Source organism: Magallana gigas, chromosome 3, assembly GCF_963853765.1.
Source record: "Magallana gigas chromosome 3, xbMagGiga1.1, whole genome shotgun sequence".
NCBI lineage: Eukaryota > Metazoa > Mollusca > Bivalvia > Ostreida > Ostreidae > Magallana > Magallana gigas.
The window spans coordinates 29,411,556-29,417,817 of record NC_088855.1 but is presented as its reverse complement, the minus strand read 5'-3'; the positions used below and the strand labels follow the sequence as shown (position 1 = coordinate 29,417,817).

Sequence of the window (6,262 nt, the reverse complement as noted above, 5' to 3'; positions counted from 1 at the left end):
AGCAGTGGAAGCCCGGATTTGCAAGCCAAATGAGGGAACGCCAGAAAAAGAGCATGTTTTTAATTACGACACGTACATGTGTATCACTATGGCAATCTAATGTATGTATAAATATGCATATGGTTGTTTATAATTTGTATTGTATATAGAAAAAAAAAGTAAAAGGCAATGTAATCACTAACATTTTGTTTTAAAGAGTTAAATATAAATATAATTCATGCATTAAAAATATAATTTTTCAGATTCAAACACTATCATCAGCACAACTAACCTTATTCCTACATTTTAGCATATACTTTTACCTTTTTTAAACTTTTTCTTCGTGATTTTTTTGAATTAGAAAATTTGTCCCAAGATATTTGAGACCAAGTAAAATCAAGAAAGACAACTCTTAAACAGGATCTTTCAAACCAAGATTTTTGCAATAATTCAGTATTTCTTTTAGTTTTTCAATTTCATTCAATTTCCTTTTTCATCTCATTAACCAACGAATATTATTTCTATTTTTAGATTTTTGTGGGATTTCATCCAGCAGTTTGCGTGAAAAGAATTTTTAAATATTTTAGTTTCATATTTATGTTGATTCCAATAAAAATGATACAAACTTCATTCATGATAATTTAGTTTTTCATTTTCAAACTTTATAACATTTCACTTTCATAAGAGTTTTAAAACAGAAATGTTTAAAAATTTGACATATAAGGGGTTATCTGGATGCATACTGATATTTTAAAAATTCTCTAAAAAATAGGGTATTGTACTTTGAGGTCTATTATTGTTGAATTCTGTGCCTATTATTAGTAACAAATGCATGCAACAAAAATATCCTACGCTTATTTGGTGTAGACATCCCCCTTAAGAAAGAAATGTGTCTTAAGAAGTGTCTTCAGATTTCATTTTCTTTATATAGTTTTGTGAAATGAAACTAATTTATACTTTTAAATTCAGGCATTTTGCAAATAAACTACAAAATGCCTGCACCAGAGTACTTTCTTACACCTTTGTTATTTCAACACATGCGTTATGATGTCAGTAAGGTATAATTGAATTTTAAATGATAAGTTGATATTGTGAAATTAATCAAAAACCTACTTTCATTAATATTTTCGATAAACAAGCCCGAAATAGCAAAAATGAGAGTAAGGTGGTGGACACGCTTTGGCGGATCCAATTCAGGGATAGTTTGCATTAAAATATTTAATTGCAATGAAACAATATTGAATAATTACGTAAAGAGTGAATATATTTACTGTGAGCATATTTTAGTTTTGATACACATTCTCTTGAGATCTTTCCAGAACGGGGTTACCAAGAACGCGGATTGACTATTAAACGAAAAGTGTAGGATGAATTCATCATGCATCGCGGGCAGATATCTTGGATCGGACCTCTATTAATACAAAAAATTAATAAATAAAATGGAATAATTAATGCAATTTTAGTATTAATTAAATAACTTTCCAGAACGGGGTGTCCAGAAACGGGTTTACTAATTGGCATCATGGAGGAAAGTGTAGGGCGAGTTAACATCGATCAGATACCATGAATCTGGAAACATTTGTTTAAAATATGCAAATAGATAATAATGCATAATCTAGCGTGTTTTAATTTCATACTTTTTTATACCACAACAGATTGGTTGTAACCTTAGACGTTAATTTGTTAACGTCTATAAGTTCATGGGGATGCCCCCCCCCCCGTCCCCTTCTCCTGATTGTTTTTCAAAACAAACTTTTATCTGAAATTCTTATTTGGGAGAGTAATACAAATTATATTGAAAATTGACCACAAGAATCAAATTTAGAGAGATACACTAAATTCCCATTCACTGATTTGAAATAAATACAATGAAGAAGTTTATTTTTTCAGTGAGCTGCAACAAACAGGATTAAGTACATGTATACTAGACTTTGACCCGTGCGTGCACGGGTTGACATTGTATATGATATCGGACATTTATGATATAGATCATCGACACGCCGTATTGTTGACATTTACATAACCAAGCTTTAAGACTACAATAATGCTATTAATTTCACTACACTCTGCTTAGTTAGAATAATCTAACTGTGTCTCGGAACAGACCTTCACCACAGTTAAGATACCTCCCATATACCAGTAATATAGCAAAAAATGCAGATTCGCTCCTAAACCATTTCGGAGAAAACTAATGAGGCTGCATTGAAAATAACAGTCAAATTTTCATCTAAATATTTATTTCATTTTAATGAAGAATTAAACACTTTTTCACCAACGTTTTTACTCGCTTTTATTTTACACATCATGACATGACGTGACATTCGAAACTTCTCGGGATATTTCATATTAAATGCACTGAGTTAGAGTTATCTCCCGTATTCCTTTGATGAATAGAATATAAGAGTTTATCCATGTGATATTGTGGAAACATAAACTATACAGCCACCTGTGATTTAGCGTGAATGTAATGCGCATGTGCAAGATCGTAAAATCCAAAAAATCCAGATAATTTTCGGATTTTTTAAAGGAATTTTTGTTGATCATTAATTGGAGAAGCTTGATTGAGAAAAAATAAAAACAAATTGGTAAACTTCAAGTACCAATGATGTTTAAATATATAAAACAAAAGACAATACTCTTCCGATTTCTCGGTATTAAAGCCCAAAGATTCGAGTCTATTATTTTAATATATGAAGTATAGATATTATCCATTTCAGTTTAGGTCTTTTATCCCCGCCCGCTCCTCTAAATATCAACAATTCAGTTTGCTTTTTTATTTCAATTTTAAAGAATAAGATAAAGAAAAAATCGAACAACATATATACAAGAAATATGGTTTAACGTTAACATATTAAGCATTATATGATATTAATGTGTAAAGTGTTAAGTGTTAACGGAAATTGAAATCAGGGACTAACTACGACATTGCATGTATTTGATATTCATAATCGGCCCATGCCAAACAAAATCAAAAATCCTAATCTATTATCAACTGATATATTACAGCAAATCGCAGCAAAGCAGGTAATTTCTAAAACCATTTATATTGATCATGGGAGGGAGTGAGAACAAAGCATGGCCGTGGTGGCAGTTCTTCATTCAAGATTCCACAAAGTGATAATTTATTTATAATTAAAATGCAATATTGACATCCTTAGATAACTTTCAAAAAAAATTTTAATGAACATAGAAGCCCACGAAACAAAAACCAGTTTTTTTCCTGTATATTTCTGTCTATTAATGAAATTCACAGGATATTTCATAAATGATGCAGTCATTTTTAGGTATTTCAAATCACTTTCTACAACTTGTAATGGTTGCAAAACATGTAAAAATACATGCTTATTGTTGGTTGTTTGGTAGCAACAGAAAGGAGCTCAACTGTGTTACAATATATATCTATCTTTAAAAAAGGATCGTCACAGGCGTTTTTACTACACCACAATTTTAGTGTATTGCGGGTCACTTCTGGGTATTTCGAATCAGAAGCTAAACGTTCAAATCAGTGTGACCAAAATACTAGTTATAATTAAATACTTCATCTTGCTTCTCTACAGTCTAAAAATAGAAAAGAAATCATTATTTCAGTCGATGCTTTTGACTACTTTAATTTAATTTATCAACGTACAATTTGTAAAATTTTCTTCAATTATTCTTCAATTATTATAGCTACAACATAAATGAGAAATGGATTGATCGACTTTTTTTTCATGCAAATTTTTAAATATAATATAAAATTCATTGAATTACCGTTTATTATAACTTGTTGTCAAGCAACAAAAATAATCATGTGAAAAAGATGTTGGTTATACAAGTATAACTAATTTGTATGTTCTTTCTTAAAAGAAAAAATGTTTCACTTTTGTCTTGAAATGGGTTGTACAATAAATGATTAATGGTAGAAGTTTTTTTCCGACTTTTCCCGAAATAATTCTCTTTCTTAACTCTGTAGTTTGGTAACAATGCATATATTCCTTAAAGTCAAGATGTTCTTAAGCATGGTGAATGCAGCTCATGCCTTACCGATTCTTGACATTGCTCTGTGCCACCCTATCCGTTTACTACATTCTTTAGTTAGATAAAAGACCCAACGTCACTGTTGGGGTAACTGTGACTGGTGATTATCTTTACCAGTAATAGTGTATCACTACACTAAAATACGCTAATTAATTGAACATTAGGTAGACAATTTTACAAATCACCATGTGTTACCCATTACATTCAAAGGTATTTCGTATTTCAAAGCCAACATTAAAATTGCTTTATTTTTTATCATCAAAAATTTGACCTTTGTGTGAGGTGTGTATTCAATAATTAGAAACTTAATATGAAACTTTGGTTGGCCTTTACTTTAGAAAAAAAACAAAAAAATTAATGTTGAAGTTTTAATAGTGATTGTAAAACATTTTGGTGTTTATATATAATTGTAGATACATTTTTTTATCAATAATTATTGTAATAAACAATATACATTATGCCAAACTATCGAGTATTGTAAATTAAGATTTATTCTGGTAACAAATACTCTGTTTATAATTTTAGATTTGTGGCAACTTCTGAATGTTTAACTAGTCATAATTTCTCATGAATTATGGTACTGTTTTCTTTGTTGTAGCCTTAACTGTTATATATGTTTGGATAAAATACGTTTTAATTGTTATTTACTAGCTTAATAAATGACCATTCAATCCCTAAACAATGTGCTGTGTAGCAGTGTGTCAAACTGAGCACCATCTTATCAGTTATCTTTATGAATATTTGTTGAATTAAAGCTAAAACATCTAACAGCATCTGCCTAAGACAGCCTCACCTTACGTAGGTATTCCGTTACTGTCAATGAACATATATAGGAAAAACATTTAAATTTGTGTAGGAAGGAATTCATTAACGGTGATTTCCATTAACATTACTCAATTTTTCTTTATCTTCGTTCATTAGTTACAACAAATAATAAAGCATGCTTTGCAAAAGTTATTTTGATTGACGTTTGTATCATCATCGCAAATCATATTTAAGGAGAGAGTTTACAAAGAAAATTCAGTGGAATTATTTCATTTTTAAATGTACGACAATTGAATTCTAATTATGAAGCAAATTCAAATCGTCTTTCTCGGAGCAGAAAAAGTCGGGAAAACTTCCACTATTAATCAATTTTTGTACGGATCATTTCAAGACAAAACGGATGCCACACTTGGGCACTGCTACAGTGAAACAGTCTTTCTTCCAAGTAAGTAGTTGCAAATAATTTAAATTACCAACATCTTTTTCACATGCCTACTTTCTTTGCTTTACAACTACAAGTAGCATATACCGGTAATTCAATATATTTTATATTTATTTTATATTTTTGTTTTGAAGATGGAACTTTCCAAAACGTTAAAATCGTAGACACTGCTGGTAGTGACGAGTTTCCTGCTATGAGAAGGGTTAATATCAAAAATGGAGACTATCTCGTAGTCATGTATGCAGTGGATAATAGGCAATCTCTGGACCAAGCTCTTAATTTATGCCAGGAAATACGAGAAATAAAAGGTAACAATACATGTATATGTGATCATTTTAGATAAGTAAAATACGAGTCTGTTATTGGTTGGATAATTCTTGATCACTGTTCTAATATAATACAAGTACAATCAATTTGAACAATTTGTTTATTTTTCTTTTACAGGAAAAGATTTTAATAGAATTATACTAGTTGGAAACAAGATTGACAAGAAAGACACGAGAGAAATTACCACCGAAGAAGTTTTACGAAAGTCCATCTCCGAAGAATTACTTTGGTGTACAGAAACAAGTGCAAAACTTAACTGCAATATCAGATGTCTCTTTCAAATTATATTGCAAGACTATGTGATATCATACGACTTATATGGTAAATCAGGCAAGGGTGTTGGTAAATACAAAACAAATACCAAAAACAGTGCTATGTTTAAATCTAAAAAATTATCAGTACAGAATTTGGTTTATAGTATATGTTCAACCACTATGCCAAAAAATGTTTGAAATGCGTATTAATGTAACTAAATTATTGATTATGATTATTATACTGCATTGATCATTTGCAATTTTGAGAAATAAAATATATATTTTATTGAACTATTATCAATATTGACTTTCTTTTTCTTTATCTTCATTACACAGAACAAATGAACTAATGATAAGATACTTGGGTTTTAGAGTATGTTTTTAAAACATGATGATTTTTATTACATTTTTATTTGATTTTTGCGCTCACTCTATGAATTTTGTTTGATAAAATCACTTAAATTGGATTTCCTCTCTT

The 6,262-nt window shown here is 29.8% G+C and overlaps 1 long non-coding RNA gene across 1 annotated transcript; it reads left to right on the top strand.

Annotated features, from left to right (window-relative positions):
* The first annotated feature begins 5,041 nt into the window (after nucleotides 1-5,041).
* On the top strand, nucleotides 5,042-5,968 carry LOC136273362 (uncharacterized). Its single transcript, XR_010711552.1, has 3 exons — nucleotides 5,042-5,206; nucleotides 5,338-5,511; nucleotides 5,648-5,968. It is a non-coding gene; the product is annotated as an uncharacterized lncRNA (long non-coding RNA).
* Nucleotides 5,969-6,262: the final 294 nt, after the last annotated feature.